Raw genomic sequence first — 17,582 nt, 5'->3', positions numbered from 1 at the left:
AAAAAAAAAAAAACCTATGAAAAATATATTTTTTTAAAAGATAGTCTCTTGGGCTGGCCAAATAGCTCAGTGGACTAAAGCAACTGCTTAGGCAGGTTCAGGGACCAGGGTTCGATCCCCAGTGAGTCGTGCCGGCCCCGCCCTCCCCCAGGGCAGGCTGAGACGGTGATTAAGACTGGGCGTGGTGGCATGCACCTGAAATCCCAGCACTTGGGAGGCTGAAAATAGAAGGATCACTACACGTAATCTGTGTAAAGAGACCTTGTAGACCCTGTACTAAATATGTTAAGAAAAAAAAAAAGACACAGTCTCTTGCCTTCAGCAATTTAAGGCTCAGGATGGAAGAAGAAATGAATGTACAAAACACAAGAATGCAATACCCCTCTTATAATGGAAGGGGGGCAACCTTAATAGTATGGTCAACCACAAAGTCCAGGCAGGATACAGGGGCACTTTCTAATCACAGCAGAGGACTGGGAAGCCAGTACACGTCTCAAAAGAATGCCATGGAAAACAGACCTTCAAAGAACAAAGCAACAGGGATGATGCTAGCATTAGGGGTTAGGATGAGCAAAGGAATACCTGAAGCAAAGCAAGAACTGAGCTCAAAATGGGCTACCATGCTGCTGCTTAAACTCTTCCCTCAGAGAACTCCAGAAGACAAACAACAAACACCTTTGAGAAACTTTGGGGCAAAGTTCTAGGAAGGGAATAAAAAAATCATTTTCTTTGATGTTCTATGTTTCATCATAAATGCAATTGTTATACTATATTATTTCTGTGTTTAACTTCAAAACAACTATCCACTAGCAAGATGTGCAACTTCCCATGGACTCCACAACAACCCTACATCCACTTACTCATCTGCATTAGCACAGGGTCAGTGGAAGGGGGCCTCACACAGGGAAGGATGATAGCTATAAATCAGGCTTTGCACCATCCCAAGCTGCAATTCCAGGAATACATTTACAGTGTCCAGAACAGAACCGATAAACCAATAAACACCCTAGACACTGAATAAGGGGCAGAGTTTCAAGAACTAGGAAGAGTAATCCCAGCACTTGGGAGGCTTAAAACAGGAGGATCACTATGAGTCAGATCTGTGTAGTGAGACCCTGTAGACCTTGTACTAAATGTATAAAAAAAAGAAGAAAAAAGAACTAGGAAGAGGAAGAGGTTATGCTGGGAAGATTAGTCAGCTTCATAAGGATGTAAGATCTGAGATGACCAATGAAGGGTGCTAGTGCTTCATGGGTACTCTGGGGAGGAGAAGAGGGAATTGCATTGAATGAGGATAGGGCAGAGGAAAACCAAGTGGGCAACTGTGAATATTCTAATTTAGTTGCAGTCAAGGAAGGAATGGGACAGAGTGAAAAACAAAAGGATCCTGAAAGTGTAAGGAAATCAAAAAAGGTTTTTGTAAGAGTGATATGGCATGATTAGAGCTACCCAAGCAAGTCCAAGACTTTATTGACTTACATCTCCCCTAAATGTTCTCACATCATGGAAAATGAGGTGGGGTTTTTTTGGTACTGGGAATTGAACTTAGGACCTTGTGCTTATCAGGCAGGTACTATGCTGCTGAGCTACATCCCCGGCCCCAAAATGAAGTCTTAGAGTAAATACAGCATAGCCATTCAAACTTCCTCTGGTGAGAAATTCAATCTACCATTAAGCACCTATGTTTGAAACTAGCACTTCAACTAATGCTCAATAATAATCAAAATTCCCAAAATATGGAAGATGTTTTACACATGAATAAAGGTGATTATGAACAATGAAAAACAGAGCAAAGGACACAAACACGCAACCTATAAGATTAATAAATAAATGATCGATAAATATATTAAATCTCATATCTTTAGATATTAATGTAATGCAAATTAACATGAAATTCTTTACCCTTTATTTGGCAAACATTATAGATTTATCCTATAGAACCATTCTCATAAGTACCCCACATGCACAAAAGTCATGCAGTGTCATTTCACTACGGCAACACTGGAAACAGACACCTCTCAGCAAAATATTCAATAATTATGGCATATCAATAAAATGAAATGATACTTATTATACATCTGAAAAGAATGAAGCAGACACTTATGTGGTAATTTTGAAGTATATACAAGATAAACTGTGAACTCTGGAAAGGGTGAGATCATGACCTCATCCATTTGTAGATAGTCCTGGCCTAAGCCTGCCTGGCTCAAAGAAGGTTCTCAATATACATGAAATAAGTGGAGATCAATTAGGTGAAGAGATTTGCAACACAGTGTGACTGAGATGGCATCTTTTCCTTTTTCACCTTATACTTTGTTCTCAACTTTATAATTTTAACTTTTAAAATGGTTTCTTTCTCCTTCCTTCCTTCCTTTTTTTCCTTCCTTCCTTTTTTTCCTTCCTTCCTTCCTTCCTTCCTTCCTTCCTTCCTTCCTTCCTCCTTCCTTGCTTCCTTGCTTCCTTGCTTCCTTGCTTCCTTGCTTCCTTCCTTTTTTTTTTTTTTTTGGCAGTACTAGGAATTGAACCTTGGGCCTTCACACTAAGCTACATCTCCACCCCTTCATTTTTCATTTTCAGACAGTCTTCCTAAATCACTCACTTGCCTAGACTGGTATTGAACTTATATTCTCCTGTTCAGCTTACCAGAGTGCTAGGATTATAGGCATGTGCCATCATGCCTAGCTCACTTTAAAAAAAAAATCCAGAAAAAGGTGAATTTTTTCCCTAAGGTACTAAAGCTAGGTATCAAGCAATTGGTAGTGTCAGCTTTAGCTATAAAAACATTTTGATGACATTGGAAAGAAATGACTAACGAGTGACTGGACAGATCTAAGATCATCTTTAGAAAGTCTTTGTAAGTGGTATGCTTTTAAAAAAGAATTTGGATGTATTCAGGGGCAAAAATGGTAAAGTTACCAATGATAGAGCACTTACTATGTCTCCAGCAGTCTACCTATACTTCCTCCTGATAACAAATGAAGTTTCCAATATTGATGTATACATTTTACCCAGAAGAAAACAGAGGCTACAGGGTACAGAACAGGGCGCACAAGCTCTTAGGCCCATGCACATCAGTACGATACTGACCTGCTCCTGTGAGTAACTGAAAGTCAAAAGCTACTCCATTCATGAGACAATCAAGCCATGTGCTGTCCAAGGAGCTGCCAGGCCATGATAGGTGCTTTATGAACTACTTAGTGCCTGTCTTAGTTACTTCTTTCTTGCTGCTGAGATAAAATACCTGACAACCAAAATTAGAGGGAGAAAGGTTCATTTAGCTCACAGGATGCAGAGGTCTCAGTCCATGATTAGCTGGCTCTAAGGCAGGGTGGCATGGCAGAGGGGCATCCCAGAGGAGAAACAGTTCATGGCAACACAAGACAGCAAAAGCAAGCAAGCAAGCAACAAAATTCTTTCTGTCCCTTATACTCTATGCAAGCTACCTGCCCTATGGAGGGTGTAGCACTCACACCCTTAGTCCTAGCCAGAACTATGCCAAATCAATCAGCGGACTGATTTAGTAATCACACATCCTTAATCCGAGCATCACATACCCTAGATTCCACCCACATCTAAAAAAGCCCTGTGACTGCATGAGGCTTTAAGGGGACATGTAGACACAGGACATAATAGCACCTGCACCACCTAGTTAAGTAAGCACACACAGTAGCAGCCATGGGATCACTAGCCCAAGCCACCTTGTGGGTTTTTTTTTTTTTTCTTTTTTCTTTTTCCCCATCTTCTTGTGGGGCTAGGGATGGAACCCAGGGCTTCACGCATCACCTTTATGGATTCACCTGATGGATTCTCTCTCAGTCACACTGCTCCACACCAGAAGAATAAGGCTCAAAAATTTTCTTTTAAATTGAAAATTTCAAGGGCCAGCCAAATAGCTTAGCGGATTAAAGTGCCTGCAAGCAGGCACAGGGTCCTGGGGTTCCATCCCCAGGCCTGCCATGCCGGCCCCACCTCCAGGGCACACTGAGACAGCCATTGAGACTGGGCATGGTGGTACACCTGTAATCCCACCTCTTGGGAGACTGTAAACAGGTGGATCACTATGAGTCTGATCTAGTAGTGAGACCCTGAACACCCTATAGACCCTTTCCTAAAAGTACAAAGATAAATAAATAAATTGGAAATTTCATTCATTTAAATCTTGTTAGCTCTACAAAACCAAATGTAGAATATGAATTTGTGTTTGTGATTCTATGAAATATATAGCTAACACCTTTCAAGACTGGCAAAACACGGGAAAAATACAAGACTGCAGATTGAGAGCTGTTTCTGAGGTTCCATAGTAATATAACCAAAATCTTGACTTCATTCAATAAGAGATAAAATATTCATAATTTGCTGTTTGAAAAGAGATACGCTTTTTTTTTTTTTTTTTTGCGGAACCGGGGATTGAACTCAAGCCCTTGCACTTGCCAGGCAAGTACTTATTCTACTGAGCTATCTCCCCAGTGTCCCCAAGATACCCAAAAGGTATATGATTTGAAATGCTGATCCTCTGATCCGCTACAAAGAAAACTTTTAACACAGGCCTAACACACAAGTGCAAGTCTGTCTTCCTTCCTGAGATGCTAATTTACATACCTGTCTACATCATGGATCAATTAAATATGAACATGTTATTAGTATTGCTTTTTAGTCACTTAAATTTTGGAATATTGCTGTTTAAGAAACATATGAACTTGCATAGTTTCACCTTTGCTGTAAATAATATTAATATTAATGTTGATGAAATACTGGTCATTTGTAACACTTCTTTCTTCCAAGGATCTTGGGGAACTCAGGTAACTTTGGGTCTAAAGTACCTGGAGGATAACTACCTTCCCTGAGTGAGACTAGTGGGGAATGGTAGCTTAAGTCAGTAGCTTCTAACCATAGTTCACAGAAAAAAAAATATCCCTTCTTCATGAGGACCTAGGACACGCATAATGTATGAGTATCATGCATATAACTGTGAGCATGAAATTATCCTTATACTGATGAACTCTGCTATTTTCTGTTTCTTTTTTATTATAGTAGTACTGGCAGCAACAACAATCCACTAGACTTGACATCATGGCCTATAATGGGTCACAACCACACACATGAAAAACACTGCCTTCTGTGTCCTAGTATCTGAGGATACTAACCTGGGCATCTTCTTACCCTCCATATTCCTTCTGGATCTACTTTCTGGGTCTCACCTGATTCAAGTAACCATCTATAGGCAAGTACGCAAGCCCAGACCCCAGTTTGGGACTCCAGATCCATACACCCAATTGCTTACTGGACATCACTTGCATATTTGAAAATCATATCTAAAGATGTACTGTGACTATTCTCATCTCCAAGTTTTGGTAAATGGAACCAACTCTGTCCCAACCAGAAATCTGAGAGTCAGTTCTACTCTCCTCCTTCCTACAGCAAATCGATTAAGTCCTGTTTCTTATAATTTCTGAATTACTTTAGAACTTTTCCTCTTCTCTCTACCACCAGCTCCATCCCATCACCACTTGATGGGGCTTACTTCCAAAGCCCTACGCTTCCCTCTAATCTACTCCATCCTGAAGCTAATTCTTTCATGTACCTTAGAATGCCAATAATCTTAGGCTAAAACCCCAGCTCCTCAGCATGATTCCCTGGCCTCCACATCTGAGTCCCTTGCCCACTTCTTCAGTCTTGGCTCTGCCCATATCTCTCTCTGTTCTATGGTTGGGACTTTCAGGTTTGGCTACATATTAGAATCACTGGAGCAAGTTTTTAAAAATACCAGTATGCAGGTCTCACTTCAGAACAAGTCAGTCAAAATCCAATTAGAAGCTGACATGTACAACCATAGGCCCTCCTGTTTTAGCTACAATGAAGGCCTTCAGAAATGCTCTTTTATGCCAGCTTCCACACAAACTGCCCCCTCTGCATCTTCAGCACACTCAGTCTGATCTTTGGTCTCAGCCTACTTGTCATTTTTTCAAAGGTCATGATCTGTAACTCCTCAGGCTTGGACAGACATCCCTATTGTGAGTTCTCATGGAATCCTTCCCTTCCCTTATCACACCTTGTAGGATTTTAAATCTCCTAGCCTAATACTAACTGCTATTTAATAGTTGCTACAAAATGAATACTAAAATAAATACATTCTAGTAAAAGGTAGGCTAGAAGCTACAATTGCAAAAAGCTGCACCCATCTGTGGCATCCTTGAAAAAAAATGTTCTTTTCATGGAATTGAGAGGGGGATGGGAAGCAGATACTATTTGACACCACTCAATTACTGGTGCCACTCAAGGGCTTATGAAAGCTTTTCCCATGGAACATATCTCATTTGTATCTTCTCCGCAGTTCATGTAATATTATAGATGTGGAATAGTTTCCCCTACTTAACAAAGGACAAGGTTAAGCTGCTTGCCCAGAATGACCAGAGTAAACCTGGAGAAGCCAAGCCTCATGAGGCCACTCAGCCTCACTCTGCTGCAGCACCAGCTCCCTTCCAGAAAGCTAGAAGGTGGAACAATGAATGTATCAAGAAATGTTAAAGTTAACACTCCTGCAGCAGCAACTCCTCAACCATATTTCATGTGATGCATATTAAGGTACCCATTAAAGTCTTGCTAGTAATCGAAAAATTATATATGTGCAAAGAGAATGAGTTAATATTAACTGAAAAACCTTAACTTCTGCATCTCCTGACTTTTTGCTTTTAAGCTGTACCTTAACCTTGTATTTCTGTAGGGTTCTTTACATCTTACAGGTAGGTGTAAAGTCATACTTGAGATATAATTCCATTAACCATACAGGCAACTTCAAAGTCTATTATGTTGCATCAACTTTTTCTGTAAAAATAAATTGTTAAAGATATTATTCCTGGAACAGAATAAATTCTTGGAATTACTGAGTAACTTATGTACTGTACCACTGTTCCAAGAACATATTACTTATTTTATCATGACAAAGTAAAGTTATTAATCTTCTGGCTTCCATTTCAACAATGAGAAATGCTGTAAGATGCACAGACACCTGCATTACATTTCAGTTCAACTTTATATCATCCATAAACATTTCTGTTTTGGACACCTCATCCAAACAAATGCTCACAGAATACTCTATGCTGCATTCGGTTTTATGAAACTATAAAAGTTCCTTGCTATTAATTACAGAGACAAATGTCTCATCACACATTTGGTTACCAGATAGCATAATTAGTTTTCCCCATTAACCTTTCAGATATAAAATTTGATTTCTTAGTAAGAAACATTGTAAAACCCTTGGAATTCAAATAACACAGTATATTTGTACATATTTGAAAAGTAAAAGTAATGCTAAGAGAACAATTATAAGAATTCTTATTTATAAGGATACTGATCATCTGGACAACTGAAAGAAAATCTAAAATCTAATTATTTAAAAATATATTGTCAAGTATGCACGTAATAAGCTGTCCTTTGTATAGAAAGGAGGTACAGTAAGCTGCCCATTAGTGGAATGTGCCCTTGATCTCTTTCTTCTAGTCACAGCCTGGCAACTGAACTGGTTCATCACAGCCTTTCATTTGTGAGATAGACACAGGATGGAGAGACACGTACGAGGGGAAAAGAGGGTAGTCAATGGCAATGGAACATAGGTGTCACACGATATAATTGTCAACCATGGAGTACATATCCAAGGGTGGGCCCGTAAGATAATAGAACAGAAATTTAATTTTTAAAAGATAATTATATGGGAACATCATACCAGTCTTAGTTTTTTGCAAACACACTCAAAGAGCATTTGCACAGTGACAAACTTGCCTAATAACAAATCTTTTGGAACATACCCCCAGTGGTAAGCACCATGCACACCCAAGGTAAAACTGTCCACAGATGACTTGCCCTACAATCACTGCTGCAAGGTCTGTGCTACACAAATAGGGGGCATCTGGCGTTGTCACCATGTTCAATGAGGTGCTACTGATATTTATACTGGCACCAACATTTCAAGGGTCAGATGATGACCTCATGCATTGCTGCTATGGGGCAATCCTACAAGAGAAAGCAGTCTCAATTCAAAGCACGGTCCCACTCAGATCAGCTGATAACCAGTGGTAATGATACTTTAAGATGTTTTAACATGGCATTTCCTCATTTACTCAAAAATAGTTAAGAAGTCTTGTCCTGAGGGAACTTGAGTTGAACCTAGAAGAATAAATAAAGGACAGCCACAGAGACAGGGCAGTAGAGGTTACTCTGGGCCAAAGGACCAGCAGTTTACATGCTGAGGTCCCAGTATTTCGGCGGTGCCTTCACACTGTGCAGTTTGATTGTGCAAGGTCCTGTGGTGGAGGTTGGTTTACATGCATGGGCACTATAGTGCATCCTAACTCACAGAAGGGATTAAAAAGGGAAGAGAATTATTAACCAAAGAAAAAGAAAACATACATGGTAACAGCTACTCTATCTCTAAAAGATGTTGACATATTTTACTCCTGGTATGTGAGGTCCAGTAAGCTACTAAGAAAGGAGTATAAATTTCTGCAGCTAAGCCAGGGCAGAGACAGAGAGCTAAACAATAAAGTTGTGAACTGGCTGATTTTACTTTATATTCAATCTTCTTTCATGCATTCACCAAGCACTCATTGACACTGGATCTGTGAGTAGCACATTTCTGGGAAATGGGGATACAGAGATTTCTTAGGGAGTTTACGCTTCTGTGGGGAACATGGAAGCCAATGAAGAATGCTTTGCTGTGACAGGGATATGCACAGCACAGTGCACAAAGGCCAGGATCTGTGATGCCTTCCTGGAGGAAGTTTATCATACTGGAGTCTGCATGGGTGAGAAGGACCAGGCAAAGAGGGAGGACAGGGAAAACATCAGGCAGAGTGAAATTACATGCTGAGGAGGGGGCCACGCAGTAGGTGAGGAGAGAAAGTGCATCCCCACAATGTAGGCAAGCAAGGCCACTAGGGAATGAAGAGTATTCAGACACAGCTGTGCCCAGCCTGAGAAGGGAAGCGTCAAGAGTAAGTTGGAGGCTGGGGAGATAGCTTGGTGGTCTAAGCGCCTGTCTGGCAAGAGCAAGCACCCAGGTTCAATCCGCAGTACCACATGCTGCGCTGGCCCCACACTGAACCAGCCACCAAAACCAAGTGTGGTGGTGTACACCTGTAATCCCAGCACTGGGGAAGCTAAAAACAGGAGGATCACTATTAGTCTGAGCTATGTAGTGAGACTCTGTACCAAATAAATAATTTTTTTTTTTTAAAGATTGAAAAAGAGGGGCCAAGGAGATGGCTCAGTAGAATAAGTGCTTGCCTGGCAAGCACAAGGGCCCGAGTTCAATCCGTGGTTCCACCAAAAAAAAAAAAGACTGAAAAAGAGTAAGTTGGGAGAAGACAAGCTGTTCATACAAGGCCTCAGCTGTCATGCTGAGTGTGAGACCTAAGCTGAAATCAAGGGATGACGCACAGTTCTAGGCAGAGCAGCCACGCAAGCTGCAAGCTGCAAGCTGCGCACAATCCTGAAAGGAACCAAAAGGTATCCCTGGAGGATGCTGTGCCCTCAGGCTTCTGCCTGTTCCCCAGGCCAGTTCCCCCATGAATGCTGATGTATCCCTCCCCAGGTTGTTTTCCCAAATCTTTTACTTAAAAGAACAGTCTTCCTGTGTTAGTGTCCTGGGTCTGTTTTTAACTTTGAGATCTATAATACACTGTTCCACAACCTTTATTTTTTCCTATAGATGGCCATATTATTTTCTTCTACACTAAAATCATATTTCCCTGGGAACCAAAAGTCTAAACTGTCAATACGTCTCTTTAGACTCTACCCTTCTTGGACATTCATTCAGATAACTGAGTCATTATCATTATAGGAAAAGTAAAAGATCACAATATATTTTGATACTTCTCACTTCGAAACAGTTACTGAAATACACAAAGCCTTCCTAAGAAACAAAAAGAGGCAATTTCTCCTCAAGACAGATGCTCCCTACCACAGATCTTGGGAGCATATCAGACTGGATGTCAGGCCACTGGCCCCTCATAAGGGACCCCTGGGTAGGTGTAACTTGAGCAGTTATATGCAGGGGTTGGTCCCCCTCCTCAAATATGACAGTTGCTAAGGTTTTGTTTATTGTTGGGACTGGTTAATGTTTGGCTTTATTCTCTTAAACAATTTAAAAACTTGCTTCACATGGATTCTGAGAACTAGACAGTGTCAACCTGCATTTTTTTTAAATTTTACTTTATTTCATTTCAACCTGCATTTTTTGATGGGTCTGTTTATCTCAGGCACCTCTGCAAAACCATACAAGTATTTGGGGAGCACACTGAGTACAACACATGTAATCTTATGATTTGGTTTTCAACATGTCGTAGGCTTTCATAGATAAGCTTTTCTTCTTTTTTGATCCCTTTTAGATTTTAAAAAGAAAAAATTTCCACTTGTAGTTCAGCATCAGAAATAATTAATTCCTATTCTAGTACATTATAAAAGCTTTGAGTTTAGTGAGATGTATTTCAGCTTGGATCACAGAATGTCTCCAAGTTTCAATATAGTACATTTTAAGACAAATTTTCAGGTTCCAATACAACACTTTCTAGTAGTCACATATTTAAATAACCAATGTTTATGCAGCTCTCTGTTGAGTATCATTATAAAAACAACCCCATGCTAAGTGCTCCTGAGGATCCAAAAAAGAATCCAGGCCACACTTGCCCTCTAGGATCTGACGATCTGCATTAGGAGAGATTAGGAGAGACGGTGCAAATAAACAAGCACGATTCAATGTGGCAACTGTAAAGAAGGGATGGGGAGTGTTCACAGGGTGACCTGGAGCACAGTAAAGCCAAGCACAAAAATAAGTAAATATTATATAGTGCATGGTAAATACCAGAAGAATGATGCTATTATTTAGTACTCAAATGTTCAGAAGAAAAGAGAACTTCTAATTTGGAAGAAGGAAGAAGGGCATAATAAGATGGTACCATTTCCCATTTTGAAAAAGAGCGTTACAGTGCAAGATTTCCTATACACTACAGAAGAACTGAGTAAGGTAGTCTGTCTTAACATTATTGTACTATTAGAGAACATAAAAAAAATCATTGGAGAGTTTTTTCCAGGATGTTATAAATTGTTAACCTGAGATCAAACCAAGGTTTTCTAACTAAATGTAACTTTACTATGCTATCAGTTGAAAGGGGATACCACTCTAGGTGATCTTGGAACTGAATTTTCTAGGTGATCTTGGAACTGGAACAGGACAGAGCTGGAAAATGGAGAAGTGGCCTTGGGGAGATGCAGAGAGGAGACTGGAAAGCACTGTAGGAGAGAAGGATGAGACCACTTTGACACAAGCACATTCTTCTGTTGTGGGGAAAGGGAGTTAAGAAGTGAAAGAGAGGCAGGAAACAGCACACAGAAAGAGGACAACATGCTGTGCCTCCTCCCAGGCACCACGGTCAAGTGGAAAGAATGTGGCCAGATTGTCCAAACTCAGGCTCTTATCCACCAGCTCTCTGTATAACTCCACACAAATTAACTTCTCTACACACCCATTTTTTTTCATCTAAAAATGGGACTAGTTATTTTCTCAGAAGTAGTGTAGGTTCAAAGAGGTGCGGTACAGGAAGTACTTGGTGCACAGGAGATGGGGACAAACCTCATCCCCTTGCTTCCCTAGTGGGTCCTGGGTTTCTCAGCTGGAAGCTTCTGCCCACTCCCTCCTCCTGCCTGAGGTGTTCCCAACAACTAGGCAAGTCAACTGACCAAGGAAGAGTATTATACCCTCAGAGATAGACAGATACAGGTAAGTCAGACTACAGATCCCAAACAACAGTGATGGGATGCAAAATGAGTCTAGAGTTCAGGCAGAGGAAGAGGAGTCCAGGCAAGGAAAGAGGAGTTATGAGTAAGTTCAGCCCATGTGGAGAGAGGGGAGCCAAGGATATGATGATATGAAGAAAGGATCCCAGAACCAGACTTTGGGAGATCTGGTCCTGTGGTCAAGGGCTTTAGCCCTACATGGCCAGGGGCAACCCATTTGTAAAACAAAAACTAGATACAGCACCCACCTCCTTGTGTAGCTGCAGGAGTCACCTCAGGACAAACAAATGTAGTCAGATAGGCATAGGCCTGACTACTGTGCCTTCCAAATTCAGGGCAGCCAGAGACATTAAGATGGCACATCTGCAGTCATAGTACTGAGACACATTTGCATGCACACAGAGACTCAAAGAAGCCATAATTATGCTTCCTCAAGAGGTTCTCTAAACTTTGTGCCTGCAATTGTTTTTAAAGCGACTTTTTGACCTACAATCTAGTCATGCATGCAACTAAAGATCATGGTGAACTGGGGTCTTAAAATCAGGAATATGGTACACTAACAGGTTGCAGAGGATGAAGGATGAAGGGGTGTGTAAGGTGCCATTCTTGAAGTAGCTCCACTCCTCTTCATCTTCTATCAATGCTAAGCATTCCACATGGGAATGTACTGGAACAAAACTCATCACAGAATGAGGATATGCTTTTGGAGAGGCAGATCTAAGCAACCATGTGAACTCCTCTAATACTTCGTTTATACGGTGGCAATGACAATACCTTTTCTGGGACAACTAAAAAGACAGGTAACATTTACAAGTTCTTAACAGCAAGCTCTCAACAAATGACACATACACTGGCCACATTCCTAATCCTAAGAAACACTCGTAGGTTTTTTTTTTTTTTGCCCCCATAACTCTGCCACCATAAAAGGGGAGTCCTTATATTTGTAAAAGGACAAGAAGGGGTGTGCCTGGGAAGATAGTTCAGTGGCTTAAGTGCCTGGCTGGCAAGCACAAGGTCCGGAATTTGATCCCTGCTAAAAAAAAAAAGAAAGTGATACAAGGATATGGTGGGGCTAGAGCTGAGAGTGGAGTGGACAGGAGGAGGAACAGAAATGAAAGCCTCTTGTTTCTGAATGATGAAATTCTAAGGCTCTACCTTGTACTCCTCTCTAGGCCTTCCTAGTCCTCCCCTTTCTAGGCTTGTTTCTACTGCTGGAATCATACCCTAGGTAGCATCATCAGCATCTACTTCCTCTCAGGAGAAGGTAGGACACAGGCCACCAGACCCTAATCAAAGAGTACCCTGTTCCACACAGGGCTACCCAGCTGTCCAGGGAGTACCACAGCAGTAAGAGGTCAACCCCCAGACTTGTAAAGGTGTCTAAAAATGTTCCCTTTAGAGAGATTTTGGGGACCTTCAAGGGATAGCAATCATCAAGAAAGCCACTGAAAAGAGACTCAAGGTAAGAGATCTTGACTATGCTCAACTGGCATAGCTACCACAACACAGGCCTCATTTACTAAAAGTTGTAAAACCAAACTGAATATTCTAAACCATCAGGACAGGGCTTGGAATGTGTATAATTGGAGCTCAAAAAATACTTGCTAAGTGAATAAATGAGAATTAAATAACCGAAAAATAGACATATTTCAAATGCATGTTATAATAGTAAATCTAACCCAAAATACAATGTACAAAAGAGAAATTAATGCTTGTTTTATTACTATAAATGATAAATTACCTCATAAAAATATTTTTTTCAAAAAGTGCCTTCTTACCAGCTAAGGTGTCTTCAATGACCCAAGTTTGTCTGCCTCAACATAGGGAGAAGGGATGTTTGGACAGGAGACCTGGGTTTACTGCATGTTCCACTGGTCAAACCCAAGTCACTTCATCCTCATTACTACAGAAATAACAGTAACCACCCTAAGTACCTCACAGGTACATTGTAAAAATCCCATGAGATATCACAGATAACAGTGTGTTGTAACTATAAAGTATAATAACATTCACTCAAAGTCTAATTACACCTACACTTATCACTCCACCTTGGTCCACACTCTTCCTACCAGGGATTTTCTGTCTGACCAAGTCTTTCCTGCAGTTTAAGGTCTTGTCTTTGCAAAGTTCCTAGTAGGATGAAAGACTGGGATTCCAACTCTTATTTCTGCTTCTTCACTGTTTATTCATGAATGTTGCTGAATAAATGTTCACACAGAGGGATGTAGAGAGTTTAAAACTCACGTGGACCAATACTGGGATCCTGGTTATGGTTGTACTACTGAGTAACCTGTGCCAGGTCACTCTAATATCTCTATGCCTTATCTGCAACATGATAATGACCCTGTGACAGATTTGCTGCTGGAGTAAGTGAGACAATTCACATAAAGGACTCAGCTCATAGTCTTGCACACTGAGCTCAAACTGTAGTGATGATTTCTGTATAATGCTGCCTGCTTTCTGAATCTCATTCTCTCCCCACTAGATTTCAGTCACTGAGAGTAGGCTCCCTGTCCTATCCACTTCAGATCTCATTCCTACATCAGAAAAGTGTTGAGTTAGCATATTTTTTTCACAAAAATACTTGCTGAATTGAGCAAATTAATTGTTTTCCTCCAAACAGTGCTCAAATTTTTACTGTAGTTCCATCAAACCAGTCCAAGAAAGTCAACATCCATGAGGTAAAATTCCCTCTTTTGACCTTATTAAATTTAAAATGTGTGATTAATTCCCAAAGCCATTTATTCTACCAAGCTACCTACTATCTTGAATGTACTACCTTGCTTAGCAGCCTAAAAATATTCCAGAGAAAATCTGATGTAGGAATCTCTGCTAAATCCTGCAGTACTCTCCTCTTCCTTGGGACATGAACTTTAATCTTAAAGATGCAGAGTGTCAAAGATAACATATATGTTTGAATGCAGAAAGTCCTCTTTAACACGATGGGGGCCAATGCTATTGACACAAGTGAAACACTGCCTGATATCATGGTATCAAACTTTTTCCTAGATGCCATATGCTTCAAACCATAAATAATATTATGAACATACTAGCAACTTACAACATGAATCTCATTTAAATCTGCTTTAATAATTATTATAAATTATGATCTATAATTTATAACACTTTCAATAACAAAATTCTTCATTTGACATATTATTAATATTTCCAATTGTTCTAGAAATCCTGTTTACATAATGACTTCCATTATTTTTTTTTAATTGCCCTGAAGATCACAAAAGAAAACTGTTTCCTGGGAACCATATCTTACACCCAAGGCAGAGGCAAAGAATGAGCAGGCTGCTCATTCTTTCTAACTCACTACTATAAAAGTGGAGCCCCACTCCTGTGAAAAAAAGAAAGTAAATCCTAAGCCGATCTCATCTTGATATTATCATATTATCTTCCGCAAACCATACAGGAAACAGGAGAGCAGTGGTTATCTTTGAGGCTTTGTACTCTACTCAATCCTGAGCAAGCCCTAGTACACTCTTGTTCCTCATTCTCCCCTTTTTCCCCTTCAAAATTCACTTCCTCTTGTGTTTTTGCTATTCTTTTTATACACAGGATAGGAAGCTTGGAGCAGGCCGTCACTGGTGAACTAAATCAAGGACATGATGTTTCATTCGTATAATCAACATAAATTTCCTACTAGAAGGAAAATTCTTCACTTCAAATGGCTAAATCAAGTGGTACTTACAGAGAATTCAACTGGCCAAGGTTAGGGAACTGAGAAGTATATAATTCCTGACTTCTTTCTGGGCCATAGTAATTCACTTAAGTATTCACCATCTGGCCTTTCTAGTTCTCTGAACAGTCCACAGGTGTTTGAGAGTGGCGCTAGCCTTGGTCATGGTCTTCCCCTCAATGGAAAGACCCTGGGGCCTTCTGTACCTATTCATACAAGAAATGCTGATGTTTCAGACTATTTCATGTCTGTATCTATTCCACTTCTTCCCAGTCCTTTGCAACCCACCTTTTTTTCCTTCAAAGTAAGACAGAGATCCTAGTGAAGCACAGTATTCTCCAGACTGTGAATCTGAAGGACCAAGGCACTGGGTCTGAGTAGCAGCAACCATGCTACCAGGAGGCCCAGGCAGCGGAGTACTCAGCCTTTGTCCACACTGAACTCTCACCATGACTTCTCTCACGTTCTGCACCCTGGCCACACAGTCCCCAACCCTCATCCTGCCCCCCAGGGATAAAGAACCTCTAGAATGGACAAGGTTAAGGCTTGATGCCACCTAGCTCCACTGTGACTCTGTGGGCAGTTCACTCTTAAAGGCAACATCCTAAATGGTTTCATTTTCAGTTCCTGGTCTGCAGATAACAAAAGCACACATCCAAGACCCTTCAAGTACACAACTACACAGCACGCAGCAGCAACACTTGACTATCTGCCTATCCAGAGTGCCACATCACCATCAATAGGTCTGGAAGATGCTGCTTTTGACTCCACTTGCCCCTGAGGTGAACCAAGAAGGAGGAGGAAAGGCGGGGTTCTTCTTCATAGCCAGAAATGCTGGTGGGACAGCAATACAAAACCAGAAAAGATAGGAGCTTAGGAGGTGCTCAATGGTAACTAGCTCTATGAAGAAGTGGTTAGGCAGACAATCACGCTTTTATTTTCCTTATGCTTTTTGACTGTAGATTTAATTTAATTTTGTCATGGCAGGATTAGCAACCAGGCCACAGAGGTGAAGGGACATTATAATAAGACAGCACATTAATCCTCTAGCCCACCCAAGGCAGAAGCAAAACCAAACAAATAGCAGCTTCCTGGAAATTGAATTTCTGTTATCCAGATGTCAAAGATGTAATACCCCAATTACACAAACTATTGCCAGTGAAGCATGCCAGCGAATATGCAATGTAAATGGGGTGAGCACAGAGCCACGAAACTGCACGGTCAGCATCTGGCTCCGTGAGTGAGTGATAATTAGCACTGTGTGTAGACACTAATAAACATTTATGTCTGAAATTACAACTTTTAGCAATGTTAATAAGGGATATATTGGCAATCTGTAAAATAAAAGGTCTTGAAAAGAGTGTCATACATTAAGCAATGGCAGACATTTCCCGTTCTCACAAATCCCTCCCAACTGCAAATGGCCACACTGCTCTGCTGAGAAATTAATTGACATAGGAACCTACCTAAAAAAATGGGTTGTGTTTCTTTGGCCTCTCCATTAACATCGTTGCTGAATTCTGAGATCTTATATACTTCATGGTGATAATCTGGCACGAGAAAACCGAAAATTAGACTTCTACTGACCTCAAGATAGGAATAAGCAATAAAATCCCATTCTCTCCGATATTTGTAATTCATAATTTATAAATCTATTTCCAGAATGTAGTTATTCACAAAATTTGCAGCCCATAACAATCCCTGAAACTTTGCTTGCTCTCAAGTACAGAACTTGAAGTATTAATTGGACTTCAGAAAACAGTAATACTTGGTCACAGTTTTCATGGTAAATTTTGTCCCACTGATGCCAATAATTATGCTACTTTTCTTTGAGACGGTAAGTATGTTTAGAGGAGAAAGATCTCATCAAAATCATAGGCCAGCAGAGGTTTCCAAATTTATCTCCACAACTCATTTTTATAAGCATATCAAAAGTATGCTTCTGGGGCTGGGGAGATGGCTCAGTGGAATAAGCGCTTCCCTGGCAAGCACAAGCCCTGAGTTCAATCCCCAGTCCCGGAAAAAAAAAAAAAGTACGCTTCAGAGTCATCCAGAACTCAGCCTTCTCAGTCTACCCACAAAATCTTGGCCTTGAAGCAGCTTTAAG

The 17,582-nt window shown here is 40.6% G+C and overlaps 1 protein-coding gene across 1 annotated transcript in view; it reads right to left on the bottom strand.

Moving 5' to 3' along the window:
* Bend7 (BEN domain containing 7) overlaps window positions 1-17,025 on the bottom strand; it is a 119,828-nt gene extending 102,803 nt beyond the window's left edge. Inside the window, exon 1 of the mRNA XM_023701832.1 lies at window positions 16,942-17,025. The gene's annotated coding sequence lies outside the window, so the exon portion shown is untranslated. The remainder of the gene's footprint in view (window positions 1-16,941) is intronic.
* Window positions 17,026-17,582: the final 557 nt, after the last annotated feature.

The sequence above is a fragment of the Octodon degus genome, unplaced genomic scaffold (assembly GCF_000260255.1).
Source record: "Octodon degus isolate 3935 unplaced genomic scaffold, OctDeg1.0 scaffold00141, whole genome shotgun sequence".
NCBI classification, from domain to species: Eukaryota; Metazoa; Chordata; class Mammalia; order Rodentia; family Octodontidae; genus Octodon; species Octodon degus.
This window is presented reverse-complemented; position numbering and strand designations above follow the sequence as displayed.